This window comes from Plecotus auritus (assembly GCF_963455305.1).
Source record: "Plecotus auritus genome assembly, chromosome: 8".
NCBI lineage: Eukaryota > Metazoa > Chordata > Mammalia > Chiroptera > Vespertilionidae > Plecotus > Plecotus auritus.
Genome location: NC_137782.1, coordinates 54,459,943 through 54,482,984, shown reverse-complemented (window position 1 = coordinate 54,482,984; position 23,042 = coordinate 54,459,943). Strand labels below are relative to the sequence as shown.

At 44.6% G+C, this 23,042-nt stretch overlaps 1 pseudogene across 1 annotated transcript; it reads left to right on the top strand.

Annotated features, from left to right (window-relative positions):
* The first annotated feature begins 734 nt into the window (after positions 1-734).
* LOC308256545 (transforming acidic coiled-coil-containing protein 3-like) lies at positions 735-22,542 on the top strand (annotated as a pseudogene). Its single transcript has 2 exons — positions 735-774; positions 21,562-22,542. The product of its transcript is annotated as a transforming acidic coiled-coil-containing protein 3-like (transcript).
* The last annotated feature ends 500 nt before the right edge of the window (positions 22,543-23,042 follow it).

Sequence of the window (23,042 nt, the reverse complement as noted above, 5' to 3'; positions counted from 1 at the left end):
AAAAATTATATCCATCATATCAAGATGCTACACTTGCTCCCAATGTAAGTCATCTGTTGGTTTAGGGGTCTCAGGAATGCCACAAGCCCACATGTGGCTTCTGAGCACCAGGATTTCCCATCTGGATATTTAACACACGGAGTGTAATAGCTTGTGGAAAATGTCATGCTAATGTTGGACATGACCCTTCTGCTTCTCAGTGACAGAAAATAGGAGCCAGGTTAAAAAACTACCTGTTCCCTTTCAGAATCATTCCTGTAGAAGCATATCCATTGCACTTCTCCCCAAGTCAAACACATTCCCTCCCAAATCCCATCCTATTGAGGCCCCTACTTTTGGCCATCTGCAAGGAGCAACCTAGGTTAAGATGTTAAAATGGAATACTTTCTGTCTCAGATTGCCCATAAACTAGGACAAAATAATATGTGGCCACGACCTTTTCCCTTATTCTAAGGAAGCAACAGACACACTACGTAAGGCATATTAAGTGGTTTTGGAACCAATTCAACTAGTTTTGGCTCATCACCTACCTTAAGAATATCATAAAATAGCCATGTAAGAGAGAGGTGGAGAGAATTTCTTTGCAGGAAGCTAATGGAGTCACTCTCCCTTTGCCTCAAACCAGTGAGAGGGGCTCCAGGGAACAACTTAAATGTATGGTGTGTCCGCTGGAGTTTGGAGGCCACCATGACTAGTGCTGAACTCACAATATAAAATCCCAAAAGGCTACCAAGATGGATGATCATCCTCAGAATGTGTCAAGACCAAGAATGTGTGAGTTTCCTGCAGGACTAGGGAAGGGAGCAGGACTGGCCTGGCCTGGCCTGGGAGGGACCCCACCCAAGAAGAACCCCACCTGGAGGAAGCGATGATCCTAACCGAGAAGGGAATGAGCGTGGTCATCTAGAGAGGCCAGTGCTCAGGCAATGCTGGTGCTATGCAGGACAGAGCTCAGAGTATCTAAAGCAAGACTTATCAACGTGGGGAGAAGCGTGGGTTTAGGGGACTACAAACCCTGTGAAATGAATGCAAAATTTCATATGTGGCCAGTTGTTTTGACTCTTAAATAGGTCTGTGACCTAATATGGCTAAGAACAGATGCCCTAAAGACATAAATATCCCTCATAAAATCTCTCAGCAGGTTTTTGATTGAACTTGTGCAACCATGATTTCAAAACGGTGCTTCCTGTGGAGGGCCTGACATGCAGGGCGTCTCAGCTGCTGATGACGTGCTGATCCATATGCTTTAACCATCAGCTGAGCATGGGGCTGTCCATGACATGTGAAGCCTAAGATGAGGACCAGGTCCTCTCAGAAAGTCACTTTGGGTCCACGTTCACTCCTAATCCAGCACCAGGGACCACTAGCCTTGGCGAAACAGTCAATAGGCTCAGATCATTCCATGTTTTGAAGGATGGGAGCATAAGTTCTAGAAGAAATTTGCTGTGTTGACTTTATCTAATAATAGAAATAGTGACTCAAGCAAAAAGTTGATGCTGAATGCTATACTCTTTAAAAAACAAAACAAAACACCAAAACCCAAAAAACTTTGGTGGCAGTTTCCCAGACTCTTTTTTTCTTTAATCCCTATTTACATTTGGTTTCATGTCTGCCTAAAAATATCTACCATGTATTCAATGAAAACAAATTCAGCCTTAAAAGGTTCGCAATAAAATGGAATGTGTTAAAAGTCATCCCCAAATATAATTATTCCAAAATATCTTAATTTCTGTATAATACCATGGGAAATATTCACCATATATGAAAAAATAAGATTAATAGTACATGCATATCATAATAATAAGAAATGAATATGTGCACATATACACAGAAAAAAGACTGGAAGGATATACACTAAAACATTAGTAAGGCTACCTCTGGATGATGCAATAATGGATTATTTTCATACTTTTATAGTTTTATGCATTTTCCAAGTTTCCAACAATGACCATTTTGCTTTTGTAATCAGAATCTGTAATGACCCTGTTTACTCTGCAAGGCTTGGATTAACAGAAAACACTGTTCATTTCCAACTGGATTAATAGAAAACACTGTTCATTTCCTTCCTTTGAAAAATTCTGGCCACTTTGCATAATTGAGTCCAGAGTCACAGAAATAAATGAATGCATTGTATTATAGACCTGCCCCTCCACCTGTGAATAATAACCTCCAGTGTATTCAAATACGCTATTTTCAACTGGTACTTGTGGAAGAAAGGGCAGAATTGTAACAATTTTCCATTATTTTGGTACACATTGCAATTGTTTTCATGGAATAAATGAAATATAAATTTGGTTTTGAATAAGAAACCAAGGCTTTCAGCCTTGAAGAGTTTTAAAGTGAATAAAAAATTAAAAAGTGCTCTTTTAGTGAGAGAAAGAGAGAGAGAGAGATATTTAGGGAATATATTGCCAAAAGCTGAAACAATTTTGGATTTTGCATATACCATTATCTCCAGACTCTCTCAGAGAGCCACCATAACAGTATATCTGAGAAAATCATTACATCAGAACTGAAGTACATGACAAGAGGAAAAGACAGAGTGAGGCAGATGAAGGCAAAGGGGAAAAATATATGAAAATGAAAAGCCTGAGGTTGACCTTTGTCAGGTCTCCCATGCACTGCAAGGAACAATGGGCTTGACTGACAAGTGTGAGGTAGCAATGTCACTCCTGTCCCCTCCTCCCCTCCATCCAGTGATGGAGAAGAGAACCACATGGAACTGGCTGGTTGTCTTGTCTTGAAGACCTGGGGACATAAATGCTTAGAGAACCTGTGGCCGGACTCACAGAACCCATGGGAGAGACTGTTCAAGCTCAGATGTTTCTAGAATCCCTTGGCTGATGAGTTTGTAAAGCCAGGTACCAGCACCTGGAACTGGGAAACTTTTGATGCCTATAAACCAACTCAGCTAGTGACAGGCCACCTCCCACACAGCCCAGAACTTGGCCGTGAACAGGGCCTGACCCTTCATCTCCCTTTACTTCTCAGCCAAGGCTAGCCCCCTCTCAGAGACGCCCAGATTAGAGCTGTGAGCATCTTGTGCTAATTGTTGTCATTTGCTGATCCTGCTTAAATCTCTAGGTCTGCTCTCTCAACACATTTCAAATTAACTATAGGACTTTTCACATGCCTGTGAAGTGAACAATTTGAATGGTCCTGTTGAGACTTTTTAAAGTTCAATGTCTATTTCTAAGAGTGGACAGGAAGGTTCCATGAAATACAACACACATTTACTGTTTTGTTAGCAGACACTAGAACCTTCATGAAACTTCTATCCCTCCTTGTATCTTCTGGAGAGGAGTGGCCACCAGGAGATCTGTGTGCCACCTGCTTTGAACCTGCCTCCAGTCCCTAGATAAGCCCAGAAAATGTACTCTGCATGGCTGGCAGTTGACTTACAGAAATGCAAGTCAAATTCCACACCCAGCACTCCTGCTTAAATTTTCCAAAATTAAAAAGTTGTTTACAAGTTAAGGCTTTATGCAAAAGAGCAGCTACTGTTCATAGAGTATTTTAATAACACATGGCAGGCATTTTACACACAAGAGCCGATTTCAACCTCATGACAATCATTTTACAGAGGGGGAAACGGGGCCTCTGAGAGGGCGAGGAGAGGGCCCCGCTGCCCTTGTAACTGTTGAGCAGTGAGTCTGGATTCAACCGATGTCTTAATGATTCCAAAGTGCACTCTTTCAGCCACCTGAGCTACTGTTGGATTTTAATAGCACACACACCCTCCATCCCTTTCTCATAACAGAAAAAGGGGGTGGGGTGGGAGACAAAGGTTTCATAAATCTAAACCTTCATGGAGCATGTAGTGCAGTGATGGGGCATAGGCTACCCCAGTCCAGGTGCAGGAGCTCCAGGAGTGACCCCGCCAAGGCTATAGCATCAAGGAGCTCAGTCAGAGCTTTGTGGTCCCTAGTGGCAGGACATGACCATGACAGGGTGGCCTCGAGGGGCATATGGGAAAGGGGCTCAGGGGCACAGGCTGGCTTTGTCCGCTTATTTGGCACCAGTTTGGAGGGGGTGTGAGCCATGGTTACTCAGCTGGGGAGCCAGTCCCCTGCAGCCCTCTCTTCCCAGCTTCAGCGCCATAGAAGTGATCTGAAATATGGCAGAATCCATGGAACTACTCCCCAGAGAAAGGCTTCTGCTACAGTGTGAAATAATTCCCATAGAATTATCTAAGACAGTGGTCGGCAAACAGCGGCTCGCAAGCCACATGCGGCTCTTTGGCCCCTTGAGTGTGGCTCTTCCACAAAATACCATGGCCTGGGCGAGTCTATTTTGAAGAAGTGGCGTTAGAATAAGTTTAAGTTTAAAAAATTTGGCTCTCAAAAGAAATTTCAATCGTTGTACTGTTGATATTTGGCTCTGTTGACTAATGAGTTTGCCGACCACTGATCTAAGAGAATCTGCTTTTATTTTTTTTAAATATACTTTTATTGATTTCAGAGAGGAAGGGAGAGGGAGAGAGAGAGAGAGAGAAACATCAACAATGAGAGAGAATGATTGATCGGCTCCCTCCTGCATGCCCCCCACTGGACTGAACTCGCAACCCAGGCATGTGCCCTTGACGGAATCAACCCTGGGACCCTTCAGTCCATAGGCTGACACTCTATCTACTGAGCTAAACCAGCTAGGGCTAAGAGAATCTGCTTTTAGAAAAACAAGACAGATGCACAGCAGTAGAGGCTAGTTTCCGGGCCCACCTCTGCCTGGACACCACTTTGAGTGGAATGGGGAGGGGCCACAGAGCATCATCATAACATGGGCTCCGAACCTCCACAGAGTGCCCTGTTTCTCTCCAGGTTCTTCCTGTGGACGACATTTAACCTATTGTTCCCCTCAGCTTGTATCATTCCATGGAGTATCATTCTACTCCTAACGTGAGTAGACTCGGAAAGTGATGTTTTTAAAGTGCCTGATCTCTTCGGTGTAAGCCTGGATAATCGGTTCAAGGAAAACTTCAGCACGAGGGTACCCTCAATGCAATGTCCTCTAAGTTATTATCCCAGCTGGAATGTGAGCATTCAAACATTTCTGATGCCCTGGGAAAGCTCCCCAGACATTCTAGAACCAACCACATGTCACCCTCTAATCCACTCTCTGCTTGGACCTTACAGCCACTCCTGTGGGCCACTGAGCTGAGCATCTTTGTTTATTATGACTTCCTCTACTTTTACTGCCTTGCAGGTCCTACCTGAAAATATACTCCCATCTCTCCCCTCCCCCTGAAACTGCACCTGAGAAAGTGACGCTGAAGTGGGAAACAGGGTTAACCATCTGTGGTCAGGAAGCAGCAGAAATAGATGCATTATAAGGAAGCAAAGTTTCTCTTTCTGTGCATGGGAGCTGCCACAGGACCTGGAGGAAGAAAAAGACTAGTGCAGCTTGAGGAAAAAATAGTACTTACAGATCAAGATGAACTTTTTGAGGGGTTATTAAGAATTGAGACAACATGGATGGACCCAGAGGATATTATGCTAAATGAAATAAGTCAGACAGAGAAAGACAAATGAATATATGGTTTCACTTACATGTGGAATACAAAAAAACAAAACAGTGAACAAACAAAACAAAACAGAAACAAACTCATAGATACAGGAAACAAATTGGTAATTACCAGAAGAGAGTGTGTGTGTGTGTGGCGGGGGGGGGGGGGGGGGGGGGTACGGGGGGAGGGCAGGAGAAGGAGGTGAAGGGGATTAATAAGTACAAACTTGCAGTTATAAAATACACTAGTGGCCTGGTGCACGAAATTCATGCACATTAAAAGGGGATTAATTAAAGGAAATAATTTAATATTGCTATTTGCCCTTTCTCTATAATATAAGTGTCAGAGATGAAAGAAAATTAGTAAAATGTATATGAAAACCTTCCTCCTGTCAGAGTCTGGGGCACACCACGGGACCCAGAGTCAAGTCCCCGCCCACCCACATGCGCCTCAAAATCGCATGAGACCCAGACCCAGCCAGCCCCTGCCCCCATTGGGCTAGATCCAGACCTGGCCAATCCCACCCTTGTCAAGCCCCGCTGGGCAGGGGGCATAGCCTCAGGTCCCCTGGCCCGGCCTGAGGTCCCCCAGCCCAGATCAGGGCGGGAGGCATGCCTTAAGGTCCCCCGTCAAGCCCCGCCAGGTGGGGGGGGGCGCAGCCTCAGATCCCCGGCCCAGCACTGGGAGGGGGGCACAGCCTCAGGTCCCCTGTCAAGCCCCGCCAGGCAGGGGGGCACAGCCTCAGGTCCCCTGGCCCGGTGCTGGGGCAGGGGTGCGGTCTGAGGTGCCCTGGCTTGGTGCCAGGGTGGAGGGTGTGGCCTGAAGTCCCCTGTCAAGCCCCACCTGATGGGGGGCAGAGCCTGAGGTTCCCCCAGCCTGGCGCTGGGGCAGGGGGAGCAGCCTGAGGTCCCCTAGCCCAGCACCAGGATGGGAAGCGCACCTTGAGGTCCTCCATCAAGCCCCACCAGGGGCGGGAGGGCGTGGCCTCAGGTCCCCTGGCCTGGTGCTGGGGTGGGGGATGTGGCCTGAGTTCCCCCAACCCAGCACTGGGGGTGCACCTTGAGGTCCCCTGTCAAGCCCCGCTGGGTGGGGGTCACAGCCTGAGGTCCCCTGTCAAGCCCAGCCAGGCAGAGGGGTGCAGGTCCCCTGGTCCAGTGCTGGGGCCAGAGGCACAGCCTGAGGTCCCCTGTCAAGCCCTGCTGGGCGGAGGTTGCGGTCTGAGGTCCACCGGCCTGGTGCCAGGGTGGGGGGCGTGGCCTGAAGTCCTGTGCCAAGCCCCACCTGGTGGGGGCGTGACCTGAGGTCCGCCAGCCTGGTGCTGGGGCAGGGGGAGCAGCCTGAGGTCCTCTAGCCCAGCACCAGGATGGGAAGCGCACCTTGAGGTCCCCTGTCAAGTCCCACCAGGTGGGGGGGGCATGGTTTCAGGTCCCCCAACCTGAAGCCAGGGAAGGGGGCGCAGCCTGAGGTCCTCTGTCAAGCCCTATGGGGGCGGGGGAGGGTGTAGCCTCAGGTCCCTGCTGATTGCTCGTTAAGGCTCCTTATGGGAACTTGGCTTCAGCTGTGGGTGCAGCCATCTTTGTGATGGAGTGATGGTCAATTAGCATATTCTACTTCTTTTTTAAAAATATGTTTTTGTTGAGGAAGGGAAAGGGAGAGATAGAAACATCAATGATGAGAGAGAATCATCGACCAACCGGCTGCCTCCTGCATGCCCCCTACTGGGAACTGAGCCCACAACGCAGGCATGTGCCCTGGCTGGTATTCTAACCATTATACCCCAGGCCTTCACCACACTATTGTCTGTGTCCATGGGTTATACATATATGCATATAACTCAAATCTCAGAGGTGGGTGGGTGGGTGGATGGGAAGAGATCAACCAAAGAACTTATATGCATATATGCATAATCCTTTTTTTAACTGAATTTATTGGGGTTACATTAGTTAACAAAATTATACAGGTTTCAGGGGCACAATTCTACAAGACATCATCTGTACACTGTACTGTATATTTACCACCCCAAGTAAAGTCTCTATCCATCACCATTTATCCCCCTATATCCTCCTCCACCTCCCCCAATGCCCTCCTCCATAGCAATCACCACCCTGTTGTCTGTGTCCATGAGTTCTCTCTCTTTTCTCTCTCTCTCTCTCTCTTTTACTCAATTCCTCCAACCCATACCCAACCTGCTCCCCCCAGGGAGCCTCAGCCCTGGAATCAAAGAATCAAGGGAAACTCAGCCCTCTTTCATCACTGATGAGTTTGAACAAGTTATGAGGATTCCAGCTGAATCTCTTTTGACAGATGTTGCCAATCAGCATCATGTGGCCAGGAGTCTAGCCTGACCCCGAAGGATAGTGGGATAACTAGGCTCTTTCTACATCCTTGGTTTCTGTGATCAGCAAAGTTGATCTACAAAAACATTTTGTGACAGTAGGGTAAAGAGGTAAAGAGAGATTGCCAGTACCGTCCCACTTTGGCTCAGAGCCAAGTGAAAGAGACTTCCAGGCGTAGAAGGGAATTCCAGTTCCAGTGGAGCCCCAGCCCCAGTATAAAGGTGCTTCTAAATGAAACTCTGAAAAGAAAGCTGTGCAGGACTATTCTGATTTTACTTCTCAGCCCTCCTCCTCACCATGTTCCAAAAAATAATCATGTAGATTTGTGGCATGAGCCTGGAAAAACATTCCTATTGACATAGTACCCTTTCCTTCAACTCTCTCAGGGAATGACATTGTTCTTGTCTCCAATGCCACAGAGCTGGCCAACATCCCTCCTGTCCCCAGGGGCCGGGTGAGAACCAAACTAGCCTTCCACAGACACCCTGAGACCGCTGGAGGCCACTCCTTCAAGGAAGGAGACATCAAAACTCTTGGCACCCTATTAAGGATAAACTTAACTGGTCTTTTCTTTCTTTTTAAGTCCACCTGCTTAATAACACCAATATATTTGAGGGCTCATCACTATCTAAATAAAAAACCAATAACAAATCACATAGTTTAAAGGCTTCTATTTGGACTAGTTACACCAAGCATGTCAAACTTGTGGCCCACAGGCCACATGCAACCCACAATGAATATTTTTGCGGCCCAGCCAATATAACGGTATGTAAGAAATGTTTTCATAAAAATTTTGTAACTTAATTTTTACAATATCCTGTTATACATAATTATTAATAACAAACTACAATGTTTGCTAATAACTGATTACTATAATAGTGTTGCATTCATTTCCCTTGGCGCACCATTTCTCTCCACTAATACTAGCAGCAAATATTTTAGCAGCCAATTGCCACGTCATTAGTCTTGTACTGACTTGTTTGGTGTGCGCAACAGGAAATATTTTGTTTTTGGAGAACAAGAAAAATAGGTTTATTTGCGTTATGCTTATTTGCGCAGTTATTCAGTGTCTGGTAAGTTAATGTTCAAGAAAAAATATTTTTTATTAAAATGTTCTATTGTGTTAACGATTACTCATTTATTTCAGCCCTCTGTATTCAGCATGTCTCTATCGAAATAAACATATGTTTCTATGAAAATCGAGGCTTTTGTTTTTTTGTGGCCCACATAAACCTGGTTTATTTGGCCTGCATTAGCCTTTGAGTTTGACATGCTTGAGTTACACTATGCTAAACACAGTACCATGTGCTTTCCACTCATTCTGCCAATTTTTCCCTCCAGCAATCCTATGAGATTAGTACCATTGTTCTACTTTATAGATAAGGACTCCAAAGCTCAGAGAAGTTAAGAAATTGCCCAATGTCAAGGTCATCCAGTAAGCCCCCAAATCCATTAAATCCATTTTCTTTCTTTTTTTCTTTTTCTTCTTTTTTTTTTTTGTTAATCCTCACAGGATGATATTTTTTCCATTGATTTTTAGAGAGGGTGGGAGGGAGGGGGAGAGACAGAGAGATAGAAACATCCATGTGAGAGAGACACATTGATTAGTTGACTCCTTCACATGACCTGACCAGCCAGAGATAGAGCCTGCAACTCAGGGATGTGCCCTTGACCAGAATGTGCCGAGTCAGCAGGCCAATGCTCTATTCACTGAGCCAAACTAGCTAGGACCCTAAATCTACTTTCAATGCCAATGCTGCTATAAACAGATTAAGAGATTCCATGCTGACAGTAAAAAGTAAAAAAATTCAGAACTAGGCATGGTAACTGCCTTTCACTGAACTAATCTATTATTTTGCTGAAAATCAAATGTAAGTGTAAATATTAATTACTATCCAATTTAAAACTGACCCTGTCGTGAGAATAAGAAATTATATCAAAAGTGTATTATTTGATGGCTGTCATGTTAATTACAAAATTGAAATGCTTAAAATGCACACACATCATAAAAAAAATCAGCTCTCTAAGCAACACTAATACATAAAACTGCTGATTTGTGGTTATATATGTAGCCAGAAAGCTTTAGGCATTGCTAAAATCGCACATTAAACAGAAAATAAAAGGATAATTTGATGGTTTAAAACTAGGCTGGTTAGCACTAGAATTACCGACAGGAAGAATTAAAAAACACATTTTATTGTTTGATGGCTGAGTCCTTGGAATAAACAGTGAATAAACATATCCAGCATTAACAGTTTTGCTTTTACTTCTGAGCATAAATCATCTCTCTCTGGCCAACCTGGATAAAGTCACACACAGTAGAAATACTGGTAAAAGAGGAAAAAAATGCTCACCTTTAACTAAAAATCACAAAGCATGTGTTTTGTTCCAGCAGGTGCCTTTGTGTGGCAGAAACATGGCATTTGTGGGGAGAGAGCTAAAACCTGGGCCAGGAGGCCCAGTGGGGACCCTGACTGCCACTACCTGGATGTGTGACTGAGGGCAATCCCTCAGCCTCCTATAGTCTCTACATTGCCATCTAAACAAAGAGGAAGCTTGATCATGAAGGGCTGGTCTCTTCTGGTTCTAAAATTCAGTGTCCCACTTTTAGATGTTAGTTTGTGACTGTAATATTGATAGGCTCCATTCAACATGGAGATCCAAGGACAAAGTCTCCGACCACAGGTTAGCAAGAGAGCCTGACCCCAAGCACAGCTTCCAGACTGGTCACCATTGGGAGCAACATGAGGGAGCTCAAGGAGTTGAGGCTGAACCACTGAGCAGAGAGGCGACAGCATCAGTGCATAGGTGACAGAAGCCAAGTTTCAAGAACTTGTTTAAAAACAAATAGGATAGAAGGCGGGGAGGGTGGGTTGGTGGGAGGTAATCAACCAAAGACCTTGTATGCATATATGCATAGCCCATGGACACAGACAATAGGGTGGTAAAGGCCTGGGGTGGGGGTGGGGAGGTGGGGTGGGGAGGTGGGGGCGGGCTGGATGGGGTCAATGGGGGGAAAAGGGGACATCCTATCTAATAAAAGGGTAATATGCAAATTACAAATCACTCCATCACAAAGATGGCAGTGCCCATAGCCACAAGGTGACGGCGCCCAGTCCTCCCAGCCCCGCCAGAGTCCCCAGTCCCAGATGGGCCAGTGGGGGTCGGGGAGGGGGGCAGCTGCTGAGAGCAGGCAGCGTGAGCGGCCTGGCAGAATGCGCGGATGGGCCTCTGGACAGGCCTGGGTGTGGAATGCTTGCGTCATTGCCCCGGCCACGAGGCAAGCATTCCGCGCCCGGCCATGGATGGGCCTCTGGGCCGCAGAGAGCCTCTGGGCAGCGGGTGCAGAGCCGCCAGGACCCACAGAGAGCTACTGGTGCACGGATTTATGCGCAGGGCTACTAGTATGTAATATTTTCAACAATAGAAAATTTTTTTTAAAAGGTCATCAAAACAAACAAACAAAAACAAATAGGATATAACACCTCCTGGCAACTCCTTGGTGAAGGGTCAAATGGCAAATCCTTTAGACTTGATGGTCCATAAGTCTCTGTCTTAACTACTCAGTTTTGCTATTGTAGCAGGAAAGCAGCCATTGACACCATATAAAGAAACTGGTGTGGTTATGTTCCAATAAAACTTTATTTACAACAACAGGCAGCAGCCAGATTCAGCGCATAGGCTACTGGCCAACCCCTGAGGATAGAGGGTGATTTCCTAGTCAAAACATCCCACAAGAGGCTAGTGGGGCTGCAGAGAGCCCACGGGCCACACGGTTGGCCAAAGCCTGTCTCCACAAAAAGTCACAAAGGGCTGCCACTCAGCCATCAGGCACTCAGGCCCCATGTGAACATGCCAAAAACAAACACGCCATCACTCAGAAAGCAAAGGACACGGTGTTCACTTTTTCATGAAGCCTCATAGTGGGCCTAGGAGGTTTTCATAAATCTGTAAACAATCTCGTCTGGCAATTTATTCCAAATGTTGACTCTACTTTGAAAGTGGTTCCCAGGATCACAGAACATAAGGGAGCCGTGGGAGGAAAGGGAGGGCAAGATAAGGTGCTCTGGAGGTAATTTCTACTTCAGCACCTTTTAAAAGACTGCTGACCATTCCCAAGCAAGCGAACTTGCGCTGTAATTTTACCATTAGATTTTCAATGAGCAGGTCCGTTTCCAGAGACTCAGAGAGAAGAATGTCCATTTCAATGAGATGGGGGTAGGGTTGGTTTCAGAGGGCACAATAGTTGACTGAAATTCTCATCCTTCATGACAAAAAACAACACACACCAATCGTATTTTGTACTATTTTTAAACAGTGGAGAAGAATTTTTAAAACCTTACAAAGCAATCATGATTGTGGCTCATTTCACTGTACATTAAATGGAGTATAATAAGTTACATTAACTCTTAGGATAATGACTATGTACCAACTAAATTATTTTCCTGGGTATTTGGTCATTACTAGTTTGCAATGTATGGAAGGAGGTTAATCTACCTTTCAGAGAGTCGCTGCTCTAAATTGGTCTTAAAGGGAGAATTTAAGGACGCCAATCTGAGGACACAAATTCCAGGTCATTAATTTTAGTTCTTGATGGTCAGGAATGGCATCTGGGCCTAATTATTTGTAAGTGCATCTAGTGGGCAATTACTTAGCTAACCAATATACTTTAAGAGGTCAGCGTTTTTAATGATGGAGTTGTAAACACAGGACTTATTATTTGTCTAAAGAACAAAGCTCCTTATGTACCGAATACTTATTTCACAGACTTCCTTTACTATAGAAACTACTGTAGGTTCGGTATAACTTCATACTAATGTGACCGTAACCTTTGGTTAGAGTGCAGAGAGGACCACAAGCATCTCCCTCAGGGTGCTTAGCACCTAGAGGCCACCACTATAATCTGTCATTAGCTAAACATGGAGGTTCCAAAAAAGCAGAAAAGAACCATTCCAACTGAGAAGATGAATCTAGGGTCTCAAACTGTTTACTGATCTTTCCCCGGGACCAATGGAAGGGACAGGTCGGGGCCCCCAAAGAGCTCTACCCCTATCTTTCACAACCTAAAATTCTACCTTGAGCCTTCCTTTTCTTGGTTCCATTATCTCTAGCAGTCCTGTACAAAAATGAAATTAATTTCAAAGGCCACCTATCACATACATATGTGGTAACACCAAGTGGTGCAGATTTGCCCAGCTACCCTGCAAGCATCCAGGAAGCTGGACCTGAGGCAGGTTTGGATGCAATGGGAGGGAAGGTTAAGGCTTCCAGGCACACCTGAGACAGAGAGCTAGTTCTTTAGTGAGGGGTTGCAGAACAGGGAATACTAAGGTTGTTGAAAGGAAGAAGAGAGAAAAGGAAGACCCCAAAGACAAACGTCATCTCCTCCATCTGTATCCCACCCCGATGGAGCAGGCACGACATAGCAGTGGGCACATGCAAGGTGCATCCAACTCTCAGAATCCTGGGGTGTTTTAGACAAAGAGGACTGCTTCAGTAATTCTTCGCTTCATCTGTAAGCTTAACAATGATTATCCCCCACTTATTTAGAATGAAATTGAAAAATTTCTGCAGATTCTGTCCTCTCCCATGATCACCAGCCATCTAATCTGGTGTGTGTTTGTTGTTTTAGTTGTTGTTAACCATTTGGGTTGGGGGGGGGGCTTTAATGCTAATACACTGAGCAGAAGTCAACATATTTTCTGTACCATCACCAACAAAATTGGGTTCAAAATGCTGAGATAGGGAATATCCTCTGGAGCTAATAAGATACGATTATTGGCTCGTGAACAGAGGGCTTTGCCTGTGTCCTCATGAGTGAGTTTCTGTCTTGGGGGGCACAGCACCCTGGTCGATGGGGACACAGGTCAGGCCATCTGGTTTTCGGATGGTCCACAGGCACTGAGAAGAGAAAGCCAGATGATGCACTTAACTGTTTTGGCCTTCGTGTGTGGTTACTCCCATGCAGAAACCACAAGGACACTGCAGTGAAATCTTACTTGAAATCAGGGCTGACGTTGGCTTTTGGGCTTACCCTTCAAGTAAATGCAATCCCTAAGAGAGGAAGACAATGGGGGAGGTGATTTAAGAATGTAGACGCTCTTATTCTTGCTTATTATCAGCTCCTTCCCTTCCCCCGGCTAACTCCAACCTATGCCCTAGTACTGGACTTAACTGTCATCCTCCTCCTGAACCTGCTGGTAGATTATGGTCCCCCCTGCATGCCTCCCCGTATCTTCCACATCATGCAGTTACCACATTTTGTAATTACATATTTGGGTGATTGTTAGTTTAACTTTACCTCCCACTGGACCACTAGCATGATGAGGAAGGAACCTGTCCATTCTGGTCACCTTCCTACCACAGTGGCTGGCATTGAGAAGGCTCACAGTCAATATTTATGGAATGAGTAAAGTACAGTCACTCCTCATTATTTGTGGAGTGTGCATTTGCAAATTTTTCTACTGGTTAATATTTATTTTAACTCCCAGTCAGTCCTCACGGGACTGTCGTGGTCACTCACAGACACATGCAGAGCAGTGAAAACTCCCAGTGTCCCAATGTGCACACTTCCAGTTGAGGCTGACCCAGTGAGGCTCTGCCTTCTCATCTCAGTTTTCATATTGGAAACACGTGTCCTTTTTTAACGCCACTTTTTTGCATTTTTTGTTTGTTGGTGATTTCAGGGTTGAAAATGGCCCCCGATTGTAGTGCTGAAGTGCTGTCTAGTGTCCTAAACACAAGAAAGGAGTGATGGGCCTTGGGAAAAAATACGTGTGTACCCTTTGTCCAGGCATGAATTATAGTGCTGGTGGGTATTCATTAAATAAGGTGTTTTAAGCAGAAACACATAAAAGAAGGTTATGTATTGATCCGTTGGCAAAAATGCTATGACTAGAGGCTCACAGAAGCCTAACCCTGCATTTCCCGTAGGACTCATGGTCAGTATTGGTTAAATGATGTTTGTGACAAACTCACAGGACATAACTACCATGGATAATGAGAAGCGACTGTACTAGTTCCATTTCTTTAATTGTGGAAATGAAAGCACCAAGAATTTCAATGTCTTGCCTCAAGGCACAGACAGCTAGTGAGCGCAAGACTTGAAGCTTTCATTCATTCAACAAATATTTATGTAGCCCCTCCTCTGACTCAGCAGTTGTGTCCATTTGACCCTCCAGATCCTTAACCCCCAAACCAAATGGATGTGAACAAAGTGTTCTAACTTCTTCAGTAAATTATTTAAACAAATAAGCTCAGATGCACAGATCCGCCGAACGCCTTCCGAGCTAGACCAAAAACTATTTACTGTGTGCTTCTGGTCTCCAATCTGCAGGTCCACAGAGACGCCTGTTAGAGGGCTGCGATGTTTTGTTAAGCTGCAAAATCTTCCAGCTGAATTCCACAATGGGAGTATGTTAGCAGTATGTTGTTGGAACATCTCCAGGGAGCATAGCTTTGGTCAAGAAGGGAAAAATACACATAGAAAACCCATGCTCATCAAGTAGTCACGGGTGGAAATAGTTTACAAAGGTGTATCTATTTATACATCTCCTCTCAGTCTCAAAGTTGGCCAGGTATTGGGATGTCTGGGGGACAGGGCATTTGTAAACCTGTGGTTGGCCATGAAATGATGAGGTTATTCCAAGGAGGGAATAGTTCCAGCTGAATCCTTCCATGAATCTAATTCTCTAAGCATTTCAGGAGGAATTTTTGGATTATCTCATATCATCTTTGAAAGCCAAATTGGGTTGGGTTTTCATTTTCATTTATTACTTATATAGGCAGTCTTTTTTTTTTTAATTTATCTTTATTGTTGAAAGTATTACTTTTCCCCCCATTGTGCTAGCCCACACCTGCACCACTGTACACAGAGGTCCTGAGTCCTGACGTGGCCATCTGAAGAATTATTATGGGCTCAATAAACTCCGGCATTGCCTGCTACTCAACTTAAGGGCACAGCTAAAGAAAAGAGGAAACTGTTCCACAGGGAGGTGCTAGGGATAAAGGGACTTGGTGTCACAGACACCGAGAACTTGAGGGGACCTCTGAGCCCTGTTTTGTCTGTACAACCTTCTCATTTTACAGATGAGCAAACTCTGGTGAAGGAAACTTTCATCCATGTGTTTGATAACGCAACTCCTTGCTGACGATGGGAAAGGTTTCTGTGTTAGTCCACCCAGAGCAGACCACCTATTTCCTCTGCATCCATATGAGACACAGCCACATGTCAGTGGACTCTGTGGCCAGGCCCAGCCACATTTCCTGGGACCCAGGCTCTCTAGAAATGTTGATACTGTGGTCAGGCAGAGCCATGGCATGGTGCTCTCTGGCTCACACTAATAGCCTTGATGAATTTTGTTTCATGACACTTTTCCTCTTTTAGTTGGGCTTACAATGAATAAATTGCTAAAAGTGCAACCTGATCGCTTCTTGTAAACTCTTAGAAAGGCTGGGAGTAAGTTTCTGCCTGCCCACCTCCCCACCTTTTGGTACCCATGAGAAGGCATCAAGCAGCACTTTTGGGAATTAGTTGGCTATTCGAAAGCTATGTAAGAAACCTGTGTTGTTGGATTTAATAGTGTCTGTACTGGCTTCTCATTCAAAATTGTCTCCTGTAAAAAAAAAAAAATCATGTAAATTCTTTTAACTTAATGTATTAAGAGCATTTATGGAATGTGTTTACCCTTCAATGTGGGAGGCCTCATTTCCTTATGTAAGTTCTCCAGTAACATAAACCAGTCTTGACATGGAACCTTTCTCCAAGGAGGTCAGAGGACTTGCAGTTATTATTTCATGACCCCCGACCTCTGTAATGGGTGTGGAAGCCACTCGCAGAAATGTGTGGCATGCGCGTGGACTTGGGTTGCTTTTCTTTTCCGTTTTTTAAAGGTTATTCCTTGTGGGGTGTAGGTTTTGATATGGGGCTGATGGAAATATCAATTGGTTGAACCTTTCTGGTTGTACAGCCCTGAGCATCCCATCTCATTTCATGGAACATGAGTTACTTAAAATGAAGGGTAGATGGTGTCAGATAATGTTCACTGAGTACATGTGCCAGTGTGTTCTCTGTGTTTTAACTCACTGAGTCACCATAGGAGCCGTATGAGGAAAGTAATATTGCTATCCATATTTTGCAGGTGGGTAAAGTGACATGAAAGTTAAGTTCTCTGCCCAAAGTCACACAGCTCCTCTGTGTCAGAGTTCTTTAAAACTTGGGCCATCTGCCGTCATGGCCCACACTCTTAGCCTCTCTGATATACTGCCTCCAAAGCTATAAGGCAGCCTCCTTTCCACCAAGTTGTGTAGGGCCTTTAATGTGTTATTATTTCTTATTTCATGAGAATTTTTCCTTTAGAAAGCAGATCATGTTGTTAAGGCTAAATATTGGTGTCAACAACCTTAATACTCAGATTACCCGAAGATTAACGAAAGCAGTCCTCTTTGTCAAAAGCATGCCAGGATTCTGAGAGTTGGATGCACCTTGGATGTGCCCACTGCTGTGTCTGAGATGAGAAAGTGTGGGCTTAGGATGGAAGAAGTGATCCTAAAGGAGATGTTATCAGCCGCCTTCATAATTAAGATTTACCTCATAGCCATGCATGTGTGTGCACAGTAATGTCATGGCTCATACCCTCTACAACTTCTATAGTCACCCATGTCTTAGACCAGTGGTCGGCAAACTGTGGCTCGTGAGCCACATGCAGCTCTTTGACCCCTTGAGTGTGGCTCTTCCACAAAATACCACGTGCGGGCGCGCACGTACAGTGCGATTGAAACTTCGTGGCCCATGCGCAGAAGTCGGTTTTCGGCTCTCAAAAGAAATTTCAATCGTTGTACTGTTGATATTTGGCTCTGTTGACTAATGAGTTTGCTGACCACTGTGTTAGGCAACTCCACCTGTGTAACAACCTCCATAGAGCCACTACTTTAAAGTAGATCTGCCCGTCTCCTCCTTAGCAAAACATTCTGCTCAATGCCAGGCATCCATGATCCCACATCAATATAAAATCAAAATCTAAACCCACGACGAACATTCAAAGCCATGTCACAAAGTGGTCTCAAGCAGAGCTCTGCAGACAGCGCTGACTATGGGAGAAAGTTCACTTAACTATTCCTGAGTCTGGGGGCAGCAGGCAGTAGCTGCTGACAGGTCCTGAACACTAGGAAAGCAGTTCAAGCACCCAGCAGTCTGATGTGACTGGTGGGAGGGGAAGTTCCTGGGGGAGGAAAATGACAGAATGTAGGTTTCATTAAGAGCATTTCCAAAGACCAGCAGCTGCGGGAAGAAAAGAGTGGAGTGGGGGAGATAAGGCTGGGAGAGCGATCACTTTGAACCCTGTGTGAAGTGAGGGATGAGGTGATACATCATGAGTGGTGAAGGGAGAAGGAAAAGGCATGTTCAAAGGCTGTTATTATGGGTTGGATTAGATAGAGGAAAGGAAGGAGGGAAGCTAAGAAAAGGATCAATACTCATTCCAAGATAGCAGGTTTAATGAGCCCTATTAGCAATAATGACAAGGCTGGCAGGATACTGGTTTGGAGATAACAGATCATAAGTTCAAGCAAGAGAAGAGAGAAGCCCGAACATTCAAAAGGACAGAAGAAAGTAACAAGGCAGTTAGCTGTGGGCATGGGGACTGTCTTTATTTGCATAAAATAATAAACGCATTAATGCTGGTATAATTGGACTAGACCTTGGGGCCAAGGACTCCAAACTGCTATTTTGTAAAGAAATTAACAGGGAATATAAAATGTAGCAAATGTGGTTGGAGTGGCTGTGGAGAGAATCACAGTAACCATATGAGATTAGAAGTCAAGAGAGAGAAAAAGTCAAGTGAAGAAGGATTATGGCTCACAGGGTGGTGTTTAGAAACCTACAGGGAAGCGTGTCTGCAAGCATGGCCTCATACAACCCTCCCGCCACCTCGAATCTGGCTGGCCCTGTCCCTTGCTTTGATCAATAGTATACAGAGAAAGTGACTTGTGCTAGTCCCGTCTTCAGTAGTTTATGGCTTCAAAGCTCCTACCTCTGACTGCTTCCATCTCTGTGTTCCTGGAATGCTTATACTGCCATGAAGCAAGCCCCATCTAGACTACTGACTGAAGAGAGCAGGTAGAAAAGGTCACTTGGAGGACAACAGAGGGTCTCCAGCTGGTGGCCAACACCAAGGCCTCGCACATGAGTGAGGCCATGTTGGTTCCTCCAGCTCTAGCTAAGTCTCTCCAGCCAACACCACATGGAGCATGGCCAGGCAATCCCCGTGAGGCCTGCCCAAATCACAAACCTACAGAACCGTGAGCAAGAAAATCGCTGTTTTAGGCCACTAAGACTTGGGGAAGTTGGTTATGCTGCAGTACATGACTGATAGAACAAAATTCTAAGAAGTGAATAAAGAATAAACTATGAAAATTGGAAACACTATTCCACTACGCTCCTCCACTTAAGAGCTATGTGACTTTGAGAAAGTTGCTGGCTAAGCCAAAACCTTAATGTATCTCATCTGTAAAATGAGGAATAAAAGCAGTTTGTTACTCCCAAGATTGCCAAGAACATTCAAAAAAATCATCTATTTTGCTCCATACAGCAATTGGGACACGTTAAGTGTTCAATACATATTACTTACAATTGTTATCATTAAAAGGTCAAAAAGAATATTTCTGAACATCACCATAATTAATTTGTTATTAAGTGTGTATTTGGTACCATCTAGAAAAATGTACCAAACACAATCTCATCTGTTGTTTGAGACATTACATTTCTAAGGAATCTTGTGTAATCAATAATTATGTTATAAAAATAACTGCTTCCATAGGGAATCGGTGGGGTTTAGGGCTGTAAAACCTAAACATCCCTGAGCAAATTTAGTATTTAATCATATCCAGGTTGTGCTCAAAAGGCCTTTTTTTTTTTTTTTATCTCCACCAAGACTATCACTTGCACTCTCTTGTATACATTCTCTTTATTAACTATGGCTTTTCATAAAGTGGAAACACGAGGGTTAACAAAACCCCCAAAGTTAAAATAAATTGCACTTAGAATGTAAGAATGTTGAAGGGAAAAACCCAAAGCCAATCAGAGTCAGCTGCTCAAACCAAGTATCACCGACAATGTTTGCTGCTATGAGTGTCCCAGCTCCCTGTGGGAAGGAAGGCTTCTTTACCCACGTGACAGCGTGTGATAGAAAAGGTGCTCTCCAGTTAGTCCACTGCATTATATCCAATTTATGGTATTAAAGCTGATCCTGCAGGAGTTTTTCTGTATTGTATGCTACCCAGGGTACTAAATAAAATAAGCTAGTTCTGCTTATCAGCTAGAATAATGATTGCTTTCTGTAATGATCAATTTTATTTTGAGCTCCTTATGGGGAAAACCAAGCAATACTAATTAAGACCTACTGCTACTCCACCTGCCCTCCCTGCCACACACACAGGATTACAAACTAACACGTAGGCTTCTGCCCCTCAACAAGTTTTGCTCTAAGCAGTCTCACTGTACATGGACAACTCCCACATTAAAAGACTTACTTTACTCTTCTTACAAAGGAATATAACTTCCTTGGTCTCTCATCTCCATTCTCTTTAGAATCCCAGTGGCTGTGAACACACATACTACTGAGTGCAAAGGATGTCCCATAACATTTGAGAGTTGGTCCATCCAGAGTGAAGAGACACTTATCGAAAGGAAGATAAAGAAGGTTCAGACATTCTCAAAATACAGTCTGGGAGATGAGCACTAGGAGCTAGAAGATGCTGCTAGAGGAAGTATGCAGCAGACCCAGGGACAGGCTAGAAGGACAGAGAAGTCTGTAAGGAGAGGAGCGGGATCTCAAAAGTGTTAAGCAGAAATAAGCAATAACGCAATAGTAAAAGTCAGCAGTTTAGGTCAAAGTAAGTAACAAATAAGTGTTTCCCCTCCTGCCCCCACCCCATAGGTAATGTGAAGCAGGCAGCAGCAGAAACCAAAGCAGCAGCGACAATGTCATACAGCATGTAGAGCCTGGACAGCTTCATACTGGGCCCCATCAATGGGCCTTAACCATACTGCACTTGGCAAGACAGACAATGACTATACTTTAAGGTCATGACCATGGGCAACTTACCATGCCTATCCTAGGGGTGAGCACTATCACATGATGTATTGTTCTTTTCACCATGACCCTTGGGTGAAATTTCTCTTTGGTCTTTAGAACAGCTGTCATAGTCCTGGGCATTTTACCATATGGACCAGTTTGACATCTTTTCTCCCTGGCTGCTAGAGAGCTCAAAGCCTCATGACCCACCCATCATTGCAAGCCTGTGTGCCTTTATGGCATACATTCTTACCCTCAATCCTGGCTCCCTTCCTTAAGTCTCCAATTTTGTTTTTGTTTCTTGGTCTTTTTAATGGATGCTATCCTCTCATATTTTATGTATTACAAACTGCCTTATATATCTGGAATAGATCCAAGTATAAATTTAAATCTACAAATATAAAACGTGGCTCTGTTTCAGAGGATGATCTTACTATACAGTAACCATGTGGATTCATTCACTCTTCCACAAACATTTATGCTGCTGCACAGAAAATGGACCAGGCATCGTGACACAGGGGATACAAACATCAATAAGACAGGCCTGGCCCTTGCCCTTATGTCTAGTTAGGAAAAAACACAACATAAGCTACAAATTATTTAAGCACTGTAGCAAAATAAAACAAGGACCTAAAATGGACAACCATAGACTCGAGTGCGGAGCACTTCCGAGACCCAGCTGAGGTTCTAGGCACGGAGGCTGACAGGTACTACCTGGAGCAGTTCAGGACATTCCCGGTGAAGGAGTCAGCCCTGGCTTAAACTTCAAGTTTAACCTGTTCCTGAGGAAAAATCCTCAGAAACCAGTGCCTATGGCCCTGAGACCAGCAGTACACAGAATACTGATATGCCTTCCGTGGAAGCCCACCTGAGGCCAAACTGGTGGAGCTGGACTTCCTGGGAGCACCAGACCTCCCTGTGCTGCGCCCACCTCTGTGTGTCCTTGGGCCTGGGGGCTCTATTGTGGACATGCTGCAAGAAAGCCAGAAGGACCTGGACCCTGCAATGGAGGCAACACAGAAGGAGAACCTGCAGCTGAGGAGCCAGTGTGAGGAGCTGCATCAGATGAACATGGAGATGGGGTAGGGATGAGAGCTTCATGTCCCAGGGGATGGGGAAGGTCATGGACAGGGATGAGAGCTTCATGTACCAGGCAATGGAGAACATTCAGAAACAGCAAGACTTTCCCAAAGCCGAGACCCAAAACATTCTGAGAGAAAAAGACCAGCTGACCGTGGATCTGAACTCCATGGAAAAGTCACTCTCTAACCTCTTGAAGAGGTTTGAGAAGCAGGAGGAGTTAATCAAAGGCTACCATATGAATGAAGAATCCCTGAAGCAGTTATATCATCAGGTTTAAGGAGGAAGGCCAGAGGTACCAAGCGCTGAAGGCCTAGGTGGAGGAGAAACTCTGACTGGCCAACAAGGACATTGCCCAAGTCTGGAGTGAGGCCCAGGCAGAGGCGCTGGCCTTCTAGGCAAGCCTAAGGAAGGAGCAGATGCATGTCTACTCACTAGAGAAGGCTGTGGAGCAGAAGTCTAAAGAAACAATGAACTGACCAGAATCTGTGATGACCTCTTTTCCAAGATGGAGAAGATCTGGCAATTTAAAAATGGGCAAAGGACCTGAATAGACACTTCTCCAAAAAGGACATACAGATAGCCAACAGACATATGAAAAGATATTCAATGTCACTAATTATCAGAGAGATGCAAATTAAAACCACAATGAGATATTACCTCACACCCGCTAGAATGGCTATTATCAATAAATCAACAAAGAACAAGTGTTGGCGAGGATGTGGAGAAAAGGGAACCCTCATGCACTGTTAGGGGAAATGAGGATTGGTACAACCACTGTGGAAAGAAGTATGGAGTTACCTCAAAAAATTAAAAGTGGAACTGCCTTATGACCCAGAAATTCCACTTCTGGGAATATATCCAAAGAAACTCAGAACCTTAATTTGAAAGAATATATGCACCCCTATGTTCACTGCAGCATTATTTATAATAGCTAAGATTTGAAAACACTCCAAGTGCCCATCAGTAGCTGAGTAGATAAAAAAGCTGTGGTACATTTATACAATGGAATACTACTCAGCTATAAAAAAGGAACTCTTACCTTTTGAG